Source organism: Hoplias malabaricus, chromosome 6 (genome assembly GCF_029633855.1).
Source record: "Hoplias malabaricus isolate fHopMal1 chromosome 6, fHopMal1.hap1, whole genome shotgun sequence".
NCBI lineage: Eukaryota > Metazoa > Chordata > Actinopteri > Characiformes > Erythrinidae > Hoplias > Hoplias malabaricus.
This window is the reverse complement of record NC_089805.1, coordinates 29,591,564-29,606,882: the sequence shown is the minus strand read 5'-3', so window position 1 is coordinate 29,606,882 and position 15,319 is coordinate 29,591,564. Positions and strand designations below refer to the sequence as shown.

Sequence of the window (15,319 nt, the reverse complement as noted above, 5' to 3'; positions counted from 1 at the left end):
GCTACACTTGTGGGGTGGGATACCATCATAGTAGCCCTTAAGGACTTGCTTCCAAATCATTAGCCTATACCCACCTTGTACACTTCTTTACCTACTTCATGTGACAGTGAATGTGATGTTTAATTTTTTATATCTGGGTATGTTTATTTACGACTTTCTTTTCTGCATTGAATTGTATTTTTTTCAATGTGTGTAAAAAGCAAATAAAAAATTGATCAAAAAGAAAAGAAGGTGCTCCATACTTTGACATCTCATTTACAAAAAACAGCTCTTCATAGAAGCGGCTACTAAAAGCGTCTTAAAAAAATAAAGGAGAGATGATTTATTAATGGAGTAATGAAATTGAATTTGGATGAAGGACCACATCTGAAATTCACCCCCAACACATTTCTCACACTATAAATCCTCTCTCCCCTAAGTTTCCTGCCATGACAACCTTTGCCTGTCAATGCCACATGGTGACCACCCTTTCCGCCATGACAGCTTTATCCCGCTGAGTGACATGAAGCTCCAGCTAACATACCCACGGCAAAGCTTCCCAGAACGCCTCCCCAAACTTCAGAGTTCATCTGTTTTAAGTTCAGTTTTTGGGATGGTGTGTGTACACAAACTATAATGTATCTTGGCTCTATGATATGGAGGTCCCCTTGTTTGCATCACCTTCAACCAATCAGTACATTCTCATAAATAACCATTCTAAACAGGTCCTGGGCTTGGATGCAAGGTTCTAGGGAAAACCATCGGTAAACAGCTTTCAAATGACTTGAAAATTCTTTCAGCTTTAAGAAAAGTCCCCTCCCCTTGCAGTGCCTCTTCTATGACATCATTCCATAAAATTCTTTTTGGCACTTTATTTTATAAAGAATGCATGTCTGACATATAAGAATCTATCACATTAATAAACCAGTCTCATTTCTACCAGTATAACTTCTCCAGATTTCTGTTTTAAAAAAGAAAACCATCTTTCAGACATTTTATTCTGTCTTCTCATATTGATGTTTCTCTGAACCACTCACACTCTTGACTCTCTATTCTATTCCCAGCATCTAAGTCAGTGTCAGTTTAAAAAGTGCAGCCTTGTGGAGCCTAGGCCCATTCAGTGACCCAACCTAGAGGAGAAGAGAGATTTGAAATCTCTTATTAACAAGCCTCAGTGGAGTTGAGCAGAGATATGGACTGCCCAGCCCTCCTTTAATGCCCACAGTATCGATTGTGTTAGTGAGGTTCATGGCCCTGTGCTGGTAACTGAATGCATGGCAATGGGCAGAATGTGTGTTTTTGTGTTTTGTGTGCATAGCACTGTGTGTGTGTGTGTGTGTGTGTGTGCGCGCAAAAGGGTACAGTTCAGTGATTGCATGAGCACTGTGTGTGTGTGTGTTTGTGTCCTGGCGTCTGGAGGTCCCAGAGCCTGGTGGTTTTACGCTGGAGACCAGGGGCAGACAGTACGGAACCGGGCCAATGTCTTTTTAATGGACTTTGCTCCTCTGTGTAAGATGATGAAGGAGGCTCTTCGCTGTGAAACGCGAGCCTTCAGGCACTTCATTGTGAACTCTCACTGACCCAGTGCTCTGCTCGTTTTCACTGACCTGCTGTACACTCCGGCCCCATTTCCACTGTAAACACATCCTGCCCATTCCTCAGAACTGTCTGTCTTCCCCGGTGCTTGATGAAATATGCATCAAAAACAAAAGTGCAACTAAATTACGGAAAGTCTTTTGATGTGGAACCATTGTTGTAGGAATTTGATTGCATTCAGCCATAGTGAGGTCAGGTACTGGCAGGGGATGATTAGTTTTAGATCACAAACTCCACCCCAATCATTCTAAAGGAACTGAACGGTGCTCACTCTCTCCAGAGAACACTATTCCAATGCTCCACAGCCCAATGCTGGCGGTCTTTACATCCCTCTAGTGTATGCTCGACATTTAGGATAGTGACCATAAGCTAATGTGTGGCTGCTCAGGAGCACGCTGTTCTAATGGCCAGGGCTTTCCCATGGTGATAATAGAAACTGCATGTACTTAGTTGAACTTTAATGCACATTAAAGGAGCTGGAGTCACCCATTCTAAGCTGTTTAAATAAACCTTCGGACATCTAATATACTACAGTGAAATGCAGAAAATAAACACCTATTTATGTCCAAAAACAGCCCCCTGCATCTAAAGCCTGGCAAAAAGTGTACATACTTTATTTAATTGATTAAACCATTTCGAAATCAATGCTGCTATAATGCTACATTTAGACCTACTCATCCCTCACAAATCACTGATGCATTTTTAGGCTGCAAAGTACATCCATCCACAAAGACAAAAACTGGATGGGGTACTGTTGGATATGTAGTATCCAACCTGTAATAAAAACCGACCTGGCATATCCCTGGTCATAGAATACCATACTATTTCAGAAATTCATTTTCTCTAACCGCTTATCAAGTTCAGGGTTGCGGTGGGTCCGGAGTCTACCCGGAGTCATCGGGTGCAAGGAAGGAACACACCCTGGAGGAGGCGCCAATCCTTCACATGGTGACCCACACACACTATTGCTGCGCCACTGTGCCGCCCACCATGCTATGTCAAAAACCACAATTCGTATTTCAGGTGACCCCTGACTGTTGCTGGCCTCCAAAACTTCATACGCTGTTTGATTACATCACCGTTTTTATTACCCAACAATACCATATCTTCAGCAAAACACCTAAATCTCAGAGGCCATTCTGGTTGCACTCTGAAATAAGTCATGATATGGAAGGCAGTGTGGAGTGATTATGGATTCATGCTGGCTTTAAAAAGGCAGCTCCACCAGCATTTGTATTCCCAAATGTCATCAAAACACATCAGATTCGCTTTATCAGTATGGGCAGCAGCATGGGATTGTTAGAATGGGGACAGAATACAGCTGGAGAGCTACTTTGTATATACACTGCCCCTATAAATTCTTAGGGACACCTGATAAGCAAATTCCACACATTTAACTTCTTGCTGCGTTATCAGCACTCAAACCTTTCAGGTGTTTAAACCACCTTTGGGGTGAAAGATTTCCAATATGTGCTTTGAAACGAAACATCTAACCTACTGCAAATCCTACTCCGTCTAGTAAGAAAGTCCTGATAGTATGCAACAAACTACATGTTGAAAACTGTATGTAGTGTTTTAGTGTGCGGCTGTTTTACTTTAGTGAAATCACTGAAGATATTTTATATGAAAAAGTTTCAATCAAACCTCCACAGACAAGCATTGCTCTAAGAGTTAGAGCACATGAGCCAAAAGTCACCTTGCCCTATGTCAAGAGTGAGTTAGAGTTGTATAAAGCTCCCCCAACATTGGGATGTGAAGTAGTGAACCGAATTCTCTATCGTGATGGAGCACCATCCAATAACTCTGGGATGAGTAGGAGGCGTGTTTATGATCCAGAACTAATCATTCAAGCTCAGTACTTGACTTTACCAATGTTCTCATGGCAATCATATCCACACTGTCAGATGGGCCGAGAACATTCCAGCAGGCACTAAAATAAAATAAAATAAAATAATAAAAAAAAGCCCACAGTGGGGGTGGTGGGGTGGGGTTGTGCCAGTTTCATTAGGAAAGTCCTACTGATACACTGGATTTCAAAAGAAACCAATGTAGTGTATTATTACTTGGTAGAAAAGTAACATCAAGAAAATTCTAATTTCAAATGAAGGAAAGGAATCTTTCAACTTTTGAAAAGCACTGTATGTAATGTGTTTGAGCACACATTTATTGGTCCCATTCGGTATGTGCAAACCCATTCTGTCTCAGTGTTATCCTCCTCTCCAGCAGGCTTAAATATGAAGCTTCATTAAGAGCCTGCACATGTTGCTCATGCATCACTGCTCCTGCTTCCACTGTCCTTGAGAGCCTCTTCTCTCTGTCTCACTCTCTCTCCCACACACCCCTGAGAGGGTACTATACGCACTACTATGAGTGTTATAAATCCAACACATCATACTGCATTGATTTGGTATCACTTTATCATGGGTAACAAGCTACCTTAGCTGTATCAGAAAATCTATGAATGTTCACTTGAGTTTTGAAAACTCTTACAGTAAGCTACCTATGAATTTTCTATATTTAATTCCACCATAAACCTAACCATAAGTCATGTAATGTAAGAGATGTGTGTTGAGTCACAAGTTGCTTCATGGAAGGAAGTCATGTGTTATTGGAATGTGAGTCCAAGTTAAGTCACTGGGATTGTGTGTTTTAGTCCAGTCACCCGTTACAGAGGCTTGAGTTGATTTTAAAGTCAGACATAGGGGTTTGAGTCAAGTCATAAGATGCTTAAGGCAAATCTGAATCGAGTCACATGTCATTGGATGTGATTCTAGAAAACAAAACACTAATCATTCATTTATCATAATTGAGGTAAAATATTCAATTAACCATGATACTGATTTGCAGTCATATCACCCAGCACTAGTGAGTATACTGTGGTATTTAAAAAAATAAAATAAACTCTGCATAAATTCATCATCAGGTTTATTTAAACCATATAATACAGAGCTATAATGCGTAGGTTCTAATATTAAGGGAGTGGGGTATTGTATATTGTTGTCATTAACAAAATCCACTAACAACCCTGCTTTAATATCCTACCTCAAGGCTGACTGTGGCTCACAGCACGTCTTCACTCACTACACATGCATGCTAACCTGTTAACTAGCTCGCTAACTAAGGGCACACAGTATACACAATTTAACCTGATTGAGCGGAGGTGCTCTAATTTCAGGCACAAATCTAACTAAATGAACTGTGGTGTTGTTTTGCTTCGCTGTAAGTGTGCTGTTTTAGCATGTTCGGCTGTTTTATATGAGTTTAGATTTCATTTGCACAAAGACTTTTATGTTGAAGAGAGTGGGGAGAGCACTGTTTTTACTGCTGGAGAGCCTGAATGTGGTGGAGTGTTGCCTTAATCATTAACCACATATTAGTGCTGGGCGGTCTGACCAAAATTCTATATCATTGTATTTTTCAATATTATATTGGTTTCACGGTATTTGACTCCCCACTCCCACCCCCACTCCCACGCATGATGTACTAACCACATTGATTGCGAGATGCAGTAGAGTGGTTAAGAGTACCCTATCCCACTGTCATTAGAATTGTACAAAAAAAATCCACATTAGTTTGACATGTAATACAAGTTTGCATTGCCCCACATTCATAATCAGTTTTCAGAGGGTAGCACTAAATCAGTAAAGGAATCATATGGCGTGACAGTTGCAGTGAAAATGTAGAACGTTTTATTTAACACATTTTCAGACTTCACAACTATAGGCTTAAAGTAAACCAGCTACACTCTGTTAATGTTAGCAGTCTCTCAAACAAAAGTTTTCATTTGTTTTAGAAAACTTTACCTTCATTAATTTAATACATATATAAACAAATTTAGATATAAAGTTGCCATAGCCGGTTGTCAGTGGTTGTATTGCACTGAAGAAGTCCTAAATATCTACATTAAATAACAATATTTAAACAAATAAATAATAACAATAATCATAAATAGCAACAAGGTGCAACTCCCAGCAGTAACACTATTGATACTTTAGATCGAGAGCATTTGCATTAAGTGTTTGTTTGGTCCACGTCTGACACGGCTCCTTTTTTTCAGCAAAAGTTCTCCTGGGTCATCATCATCTACTTCATCTACTTCAACTTCTGGTTCAGAACTCCCCCTGTCCATTTTCACCACGCTCAACAACTCCACTAATACTTGTGCTCCATTCCATGTGTGTTTAGTGGCACAGCAATGAAAACATCCCCTGTGAAACCATTTACCACTGCACTGCGTTCTGTACATGGCTCAGCTTTTTAAACCGGTGTGGCCTGTATGTGAAATGTTCATATCATAACAAAAATAAAAACCGGTTTTCAGAGCGAACAAGTATACTGCCCAGCCAGTGGCGAATGCTGGTCTTTCAAGGAGGGAAAGCTCAATTTCCGCCTATATCATAAAATGTGTTTATTTATACGTAAATTCTACCCTCCGTTCCTTTTCAAGAAAATGATCTGTGACCCTGTCGTACCAACAGTCTTTTTCCAGGGACTTGACTAGTGTCCTCTCTATGGCCAGCAGAGCTAGGCTGCTTAAACGGCCTTGGCCCATGTGAAGTGTGTCGGCCTGTGGGTGCTTTGTGATGGTGCAGGGGCTCAGCAGCACGCGCTGGACAGAAACTGCGATAGAAGTCAGAAAGAGTGATAGAAGTCAGTCTCCAAACACAAGCAGCTACAAAAAAACCCACCAGAAATAGAAGCTCAATTTGTCACTAGTCGTTTTTAACAAAGAAAATGCCGCTAAAAGGATTAAGAAAGTCTCCGGTTCAACTCAGAACAGAATGAAAATGTAATGCTCCCTCGGTTCTTTACACCAAAGGGTCGCTGATTCGCTCATTTCGCTGTCAATGAAAAAGGGATTCAGCCTCAGACGGATCATCCAGTCATCATGCAGAAGCTGAGCGTCCGGGCCAGCCGAGGCCAGCCCACTGCCCCATAGACCCCCAGAGACGCTGAGCGTCCGATGGGCGGGACAAAGCCCAGCATTTATCCAATCACTCGTCTCGTTTCCCGCCCAGTACTACCACATATAATACAAAAAAACTGAATATCTGAATCTCTAAATTAGACACTGAATACATACCCAATGAACTAATATCTGAATACCCGAATACTTGGGGCCATTTTAAAATGAAGGCTGGATTGCGGCCCCCAGATTGGCTTTGCTCACTGATTCATAGTGGAGTCGTTCGCTAACTTGTGCATACACGGTGTCACTAAGGGCACAGAGTGTACATGAATAAACCAGAGCTTCATGGAGATGTTCTAATTTGAGGTGTAAAGCTAACAAAATGAACTCTAGCTTTGCCATGCTTCATTGTAAGTAGGTTGCTGTAGTGTGTTAGGCTTGTTTTAGGCTTCGTTCAAAACTTTTAGTTTAACATGACTGAATACATGTCAAGTGGAGGATTGCCTTTATCGCCACATTTATCAAAAAAAAAAAAAAAAAAAGAATATCTGAATATCAAAATTATAAACAGAATTCCCACCCAACGAAGGAATATACGAATTGCTGAATATTCAGGGCCAGCCTTAATAATGTGTTTAATGTTTTTGTTGAACATACTCTGATGACTGGTTTGATGTTTTTAATGCATTGACGTAGTTAAATCTTGACACTCTGCACGGTGGTGGGCAGCTCATATTTGCTACAATAGTCTGAATGCTGAAAATCAACACTTATTTGAGATGAACAGAGGGTAAGCATCATCAAAGATCATATATTTATATAAAGCTTCCACAATCCTCTCTGCCGTCATCCAGTGCAAGTGTCCACACACACAGTGAATCACAAGACAGTGAATAAAAGTCTCTTGAATCATGAGTCAGTAAATTAGGGGCTCGAGTGCGCCTTTAGTGGAGAGTTTAAGTAGGCATTCACTCGGTTCACATTGTCGCCAAAATCACTGGTGTGTGAGCATTACTAAACTCCAGCTGACCTTGTCATGGTTTCTTTGATGCCAAGCAAATGCCATTGCTGTAAACCATACTTCACTGGCATGTGTCTACATAGCATAGGTAAAATTAATCTGACCACAATTCAGACCCATTCCTGCCAAGTACTTACCAAACATCAGATAAATTCCTTCTACAGAAGAGAAATCATGACCAAGCTGGTCTCTTCCATATCTAATAGGGTCCACATACTTGAGAACCAAAAAAAGGCATACTGTTTCACAGTGGTGGAGATAAAGCACATACCTCAGTGTTTAATTCCCTCTGGCATATGCCACAATATTCACAACTAATTTAAGGAAATCTCAGCTTTTCTTAATTCATTTGCATCATCAACATTTGCTCTGCCTCATGTGCCCAGCTCTCTGTGATAATGAAGGTCTTCTACAGCTATGTCATGTTATGTTGCTGTTGATTATGAATGTGAGGTAAGGCTTCATTACCCATCTGGAATCTAAACCTAAAAATAAATATTAACCTCAGGGTTAAAAAAGGATATATACTGCCAGGTTGGTTTGAAAAATAAAAGTAACATGCTGCTGTGGTAAACATTACATTGTAGTTTTCTCTCCATTCAGGCCATTTCTGTTTTGCAAAAGTATAAAACTATACCGTGAGTCCTTAGGATGCAAGTTCTAGTACAACTTTTGGTTGTAGTTTGATTAGTTTTGCTCTTTAGGTCTTAAAAAGCGATATATGCTACTTTTGCTGATGTTGACATTGTCGTGACCCTGCCTTTTTTTTCATTTCCCTACACAGTCAGGCTATTTTTGTATCCAAAATGTACAAAAACACACGTTCACATACACACCCACATCCAAACTCACACACACACTCACTCACATGACTCCACTGCATTCCCTCTTTTCCCTCCTTGTCTCTAGATGAATGAGGCAGAGATGGGTTCTTTCTGACCTTGGCATTCTGCGCCCACAGTGTGCCATCTTGTAAGGAGCAGAGAGAGGAAGCACAAACCTGCAGAACTAAGATTAGTCCAGCATCGCTGCTCAAGAACACGAGGCTTAAATTGGAAACGGAAATCGGGAGCTCTCACCTCCTCTTGTCAGAGGTATTTTAGTCTCAGGTGGGTGGTGGAGGCAGTAAGGAAATATTTCTGATAACGCTCACCTATACGTTTATAGCTGCAGTCACAATGGAGCAGCAGAAGAGCTTCCAGATTCATTGCAATTCTCCACGGTATTGATCACTAATAAAATCCTTACAGTAAATACCATCTACAAGAATACATCTTGATAACCATGTCGTGCCTCTGCTCAGCCTTGGCACCTTTCTCTCATCACTGTGTCACTCTCCACCTGTGTCTTGTTAACTCTGTGTGTATATACACACACCCTAGTTTTGTTTAGTCTTAGTGAAGTCTTGCATGTGGTTTATTCCCTCTGATTCTGAGCCATGTTTTCTGTTATACTGGAGTCTATATTTTAGTTTCCTGTTAGTTTCTAGTTCCTATGTTTTCCTAATCCTGTTTCTGAGTGATGTGTAATCATGTACTTAGATCTCCACTTACCTTCTACCTTTTTATAAACATACAGTCACATGCACAATATTGGGACCCCTATTTGTATGAGTTTTGGATTTCAAAGGAAAATAAATACACATCTTTGCAGAGAACTTTTCTGCACATTTCAGCATACAATTACTCTTTTGCTGTTTATGTACATATTAAACAATACTGGGGATACATTAAAATGTGCAAAAAAAGTGGCTTGTGTAAAAATGTGCGTATTAAAAATATTTTCCCAATTTGAAGAGGCATTTTTGCTTAGTGACTGACTGACTCCTAATGTTGAAACGTGCATGCACAAGTAGGACCTCTTCGTTCAGCTGTATTTCACAGAGACAACATAAGGTGGCGCTATTACACTGTCTGTTGCTAGTTCAGCTATATTTCAAATTCCAGTTTGTCAACTAAATTTGGAACCCTCCGGTGCGTTTCCAATGGCAAACTGAAAAGATTTGTTCTCAGCTGGAACCAAAGAACAGTAGGTTCTTCAGCACAAACTGTGGCTGAATAATAAGAAATAAGACGGGAACATTCTCCGTTTGTGTGTGTTTCTGGGGCTGTTCACATCAGGACTTCGCTGTTCACATCAGGAGGTTCGGAACTCTGCAACATTTACACACATTCACATCTCACAGAGAGAGGAGGACTGCTGAATTTGTCTTATTTCACATGGGTGTTTGTCTTTGCCTGAAATATTGTAAAGGGAAGTGGTGGGGAGACATTTTGTGGCGTTAGTGTGTTTATAAAACTCCATATAGCTGCACACAGCCTCATTAAACGTCACGTGCTTTAACCTGTTTTATTGAATAAATAAGTAATTCTTAAAATCAACAAAATGTTCTTGGTCTTCTTTGTTATTTGGTGGTAGATCATCCAATATTTATTTTTAAATAAAATAAAATAAAAATAAAATGAACAAGAAAAACACTAATGCTGGTGTTATATATTATGAACTTTGTGCTCCTTTTTTCATTTCTGCATTTATTACCTGCCCTCCATATTTTCTGTACAACACAATCACATCATAAAATAACACATGTAAATAAAGACATTGATATGAAGCACCAAAGCTTCTCCAGACCTTCCAATGACTTTCTTGTTTTTGAAATGCCAGAAACACCCCTGTGACAATGGCTATATGGTGGTCTGGCAAAATTAGGCTTGCCTAATTTTCTCTTTGCTTTTGTTTGCTTGGCGGCACGTTGGCACAGCAGGTAGTGTCGCATTCACAAAGCTCCAGGTGACTGTCTGTGAAGAGTTGGTGTGTTCTCCCCATGTTTGCGTGTGTTTCCTCCAGGTGCTCCGGTTTCCTCCCACAGTCCAAAAACCCACGTTGGTAGGTTGATTGGCCACTCAAAAGTGTCCGTAGGTGTGAATGTGTGTGTGTGTGTCTGTGTTGCCCTGTGAAGGACTGGCGCCCCCTCCAGGGTGTATTCCCACCTTGCGCCCAATGATTCCAGGTAGGCTCTGGACCCACCGCGACCCTGAATTGGATAAGGGTTACAGATAATGAATGAATGAATTTTCTTTGCTCAGAAATGATTTCCACACATTGCAATTGGGGGTGGTCATCATGGTCAAGTTATGTGTTAGAATGGTTTAAAGCTCCCCATCATCAGGCTGTGCAGCACTGGAACATGAGTGATCCACCATTATTCACTCATGTTTATGGCTAAATGCAGTTAAATCCCCAAAACAACCTGTTCTAGTAAATATATTTAGAGACAAGACGCTAGCAGTAAGCAGAATTAAAAAAACAAAAAAAAAAAAACAACAATAATAAAAATAAATATGTATGAACAATTTTTGAATTTTTGAACTGGCAGTTACATATTTTGTGACAAAAGAGAATAAGTGTGGTGTTTTTATATTTTTTACATTATAAAGCATTATATGTAGATTTATGTATATTTTGTGAAACATGTTTTAGAAAGGTTTTAAATGAAATTAAGCAAAATCAATTTGTTTGTGTTTGGGAAGTTAGGGGCAACAGCAACTTTGTGTTAGAGCATAAAACTGCTTCCCTGCCAAAGACTTACTTAGTAGACTACAAGGCAAACTTCAGAGTTATTCCTAAGTTACAAAAGTGCTTTATAAAGTTGGACCTGCTGCCAGGTTGTTGCTATTTAAAAGGCACTTCACACCCATTATTAGGAAATTTTTGTGGCATTTGCACATACAGAACAGTTCTGCACTTTCACAAAAATGAAGACCCCAACTATCTTCCACACAGAGTAAAGAGCACAGCTTATAATAAAAACAGAAACAATCACACTCAATGACACTAATTTACTGGAGGAGCATCTGTGCTGTGTATCATAACAGGCAGGCGTTCACTATAGGCTGAAGTCTTTTGTAAGTTGTCCAAGGACTGCAATGCCAACTTTCTGAACTCTGCAGCTCACTCCCTCTATAATGAGGCCTGGGTCTTTAGCACGCAAGTCAAAGCGTCTGTCTAATGTGCAAACTCATCTAATGCGGCCAGATTGTGTTCCCATTAAAAACAAGTCACAAGCATGAGAGAGGACTTCATTATATGCAATATCTCCATGTGGCTGAATTTATGGAGGCATTAAATGACAGGCCGTTCTTTTCTATCTTCTTTTTCCCCCCTCTTCAGCAAGACTTAATCACAGCTTCCCAAACAGGACTGAGATAGTGTCTCTTTTGGGATCACCAAGGAAGGCAATTAAAAAAAAAAATTAATCTGACCTTCTGGAGGAGAGTCTGAGAATTTCCCAGTGTGGATCCTAAGGCTCTGGTAGATAATGACACCAATCGGCTTTTCTCTCCTTCATGACCCCCTCAGAGCAAGAAGTGCTGAGCCCACTCCGCATTCCCACAGCATGCACATCATACCTCTGTAATGGACAATCCTTAAGATAGATTAGAATTATGACCGATATTGCTATAAGAAGGATATAATACTATCATAGATGGAGTAATAATGTCTTTGTCACTAATGCAGAGGTATTACATTGCTTCCTGCATACCTTTCAGCTTGGAAATTGCACTGAATGTGGCATTTAGAAACAGTAGAGTAGTAGGCCTGTTTGACATGGGTATAAAATGTGATGTTGGATAAAGCTGTTGGACGTCACAGTGATGTAGATACATGGGTAAATTTTTCATCAGAATTTCTTCTTTTGACTGAAATAGCTATAAATAAACACACCTTATTAATGATTTCGTAAAACGAAATATTAGCTATTTACATCACAAATATAGGACCGAAAAAAGGATATTTTTATGTTCTATATCGACTTAAAATAATCTGACCTTAGATACTGTATGAGAAAGGTGCTGTATAAATTATTATTATTATTTAAAAAAAGAATATAACACTAGCTACTGTATATTGTAAAGCCTGATTCTGACTAACAACATTATAATTAGAATACATATTTAAAGCATTTGAACACACTGTGTCTTTGGATATAGTTAAATGCTGGACAGTTAAAGGGGATATTATCTGTGCATTTTCATCTTTTCAATGTTTTTCACATTAAGAAGTTTGAGTACCCACAAACTTTAAAACATTACCACCCTGTCATTTCTTGTGGGCCGCCTAATTGTAATTTTCCGCTGCATTATACCTACTCAGCTCAGCTCTGGGTCTTTTGAAGAGGTTCAAGCGGTCCTTAGATTTGTGGTCGAATTTGGGGTTGAAGAGAACAATCTGTTCAGTTGTTGTAGTTTTCAAAGACAGCAGTTCCCATTAGAAGTGGTGTTTTGCTGCATCACCGGATACATTGTGTGGGGGCTGTGCTAGTGGAAAAGTGACCAGCGATTAAAATGCATGTAGAGCTGTGCCAAATCTAACCAAACTAAACCAGCTCAAACAAGAGGTGCTGTGTGTGTCATTTGATGCTATAAATATAAAGGCCTGTGTTATAGGTTTAGGTTGTAATAGCTTGGTAGTGTTAGTGGCAATAACAAATGTAAATCTATTGGAGCGATTTTATTAGGCCTGTCAGACAGTACACACATGACCTACAACACAGCCGTCTCTGATGCACAACTACAGCAGAATCCCCCACTTCACTAAAGAGACCCTGAGGACATTCAATGCACTAGAAACAGCTTGCAAAAACCTCATAACATGTTTAAGCATCCTGATATTTTCTTACAAGTTGATGCACCCCTTTATGCCCCGTGGGCTTTTGACACATCTGGGAGTTAAGCATTTTAAAGGAGTTTAAAGTTTTAGGATGATGAGCATGAAGCGGTGTCAAAAACAAACATTTTCCTCCACTCTTTTTCCAGAAAGCTGTTTGGGAGATAAAAGGATTTTCCATCAGTGCCAATCGCTTCCTGGTCACGGTGAGTGTCCATGGGTTTGATTAATGAGTTTTAATGGCCTGCTATGAGGAACGTCCCGTGTAATTAATGGCAGACAACCTGAAAGCCTGACAGAGAGCAACATAGGACTGACCTTTGCGAATTCCTCAAAGTATAAGTAAGAAGTTAATTAACATGCAAAATAGAAATGAACACGGAACGTGCTGTATCTACGCCAGTGGTCTGGAAGAAAGCTGAGACACGCAAGTGTAAAGAAATAGAGAAAATGAAAATGAAAGAAGAAATAATGTGCGTTCACTTGAAGGGAAATAAAGTGAAAGAATGAACTGTTTATGAAACCTGTTTATTTATGCTTTAGTCATTCTCCACTTCCTGAGCTGTCTGGAGCAGGCATTTGTTAAATAAACGAACGCAGAGAACATCTATTTTTATCACGACGATGCACGTCGCATTCTTCGTCTTGAAGTCTATGATTATTTGATGTCGTCATGGATACAGATTGGAAGACACTTTTATATGAAACGCTAATGAGAAGAGTGTGTGTCAAAATGATTAGGAATGAACAGTTTTTGCACGCATGATAAACAATTGAACAACTGCATTCCCAGCCATCTGCTGTGTTTGTCTGGAGACCATGTGTGTCATTAATGTTGACAGCTTGCTATCTACTTTCAGTGTTAAGACATTATCCGTCACGCCTTTGTACAAATGTTACCTTACATAAAGAAAGAAAAGAGTCTGCCCCTTCTGGATATCAAATACAACATTTAAACCAAGCTGGAATCAAAACTTTGCTTCAGACAAACATGCACCGAGGAGCTTGCAAAGGTTGTCTAGCACCAACACAACCCTCTTCCTGAAGAGTCAAATTCTCAGAGAGCAAAGCTTCAGACGTGTGAAAAATATCTGATTAACGTACTTCTTGGAAAGTTGAACATGGGGAAAGCTTGCTAGTCTTAGTAAGACTCCATCTGAGTCATGTTTCAGACAACTCCACATCAAGATCATGTCCCAGCGTGCTCCATCGACTGCACAAACTCAATGATCTCCTCAAACTAAGTCAACTCTGATGATGACAAAAGTGACGTGAAAAACAACAGTGAATCAGTTCTTTCTGCCCAGTGGTCTGCTACATGGGCTACGAACAATGAGGCCCTGCTAGTGCTTGGCTGACTGTAACTGATAAAGCCACTACTTTCCAATCATCCTGCTGGTATTCAGGGAGCCAAGATCTAATTATTTTCCTTCTATGGCCCAATGAGCCTTAAAGGTTAATTACTGTCCGTCTGCATGACGCTGCCAGAGCGCTAGAATAGCTGCTAGTCCATCAATGTGGACAGAATGCTAACATGAACGCAGATTCTGGGTGGGGAAACAGACCCTAATCTGACACGTGGAGATCAAGGGTCTTTAGCTTCTGCTCTGTAACAAACTCGGCCTGTGAATTCAAAGATCCCAAAACCTGACTTCAGCCCAAAATAATGGTCAGCTTCTCCACACATGAAGCAAGGGCCTGCTTTCTCCTGCAATATGCTATATACCTCCACGGTTTGTTTGGACAGGAGGTAAAGGTCGCTTGACTGTAGTCAACCACACCATTTTCCCCAACACTGACAAGTTGGAAAGAAGCTAAAGCCAGGCCAGTGTGCAGCAAATAGGTCTTCACCATCCTTTCCACTTTACTGTCTGTCAGAGGCTAAAACTAGCCTGTCCCGAGCTCACTGCGTTTTCCTCTTATACTGTCAACTAGAGCTGAATCAGGACCCCTCTGTGTCTAGAGGTGCTGTCCATCCTCATGCCTGTCAGGAAGCAGGCTTGGTGCACCATGTGGACTGTCTTGGTAGTCATGCGCATCGCTGAGAGAAGAGGATAATATAACACCCCCCATAACATTCCTGTCAGTTTAATTGGCTGCAGGTCCCAAGCAAGTGTACGGTATTAACCTCTGAAAAAGTCTAGGTG

General features: G+C 40.3%; 1 protein-coding gene across 3 annotated transcripts in view; it reads right to left on the bottom strand.

Annotated features, from left to right (window-relative positions):
• The window catches only part of samd12 (sterile alpha motif domain containing 12), a 103,972-nt gene that overhangs the window by 48,744 nt on the left and 39,909 nt on the right, over positions 1 to 15,319 (bottom strand). The gene's annotated exons all lie outside the window — the stretch shown is intronic.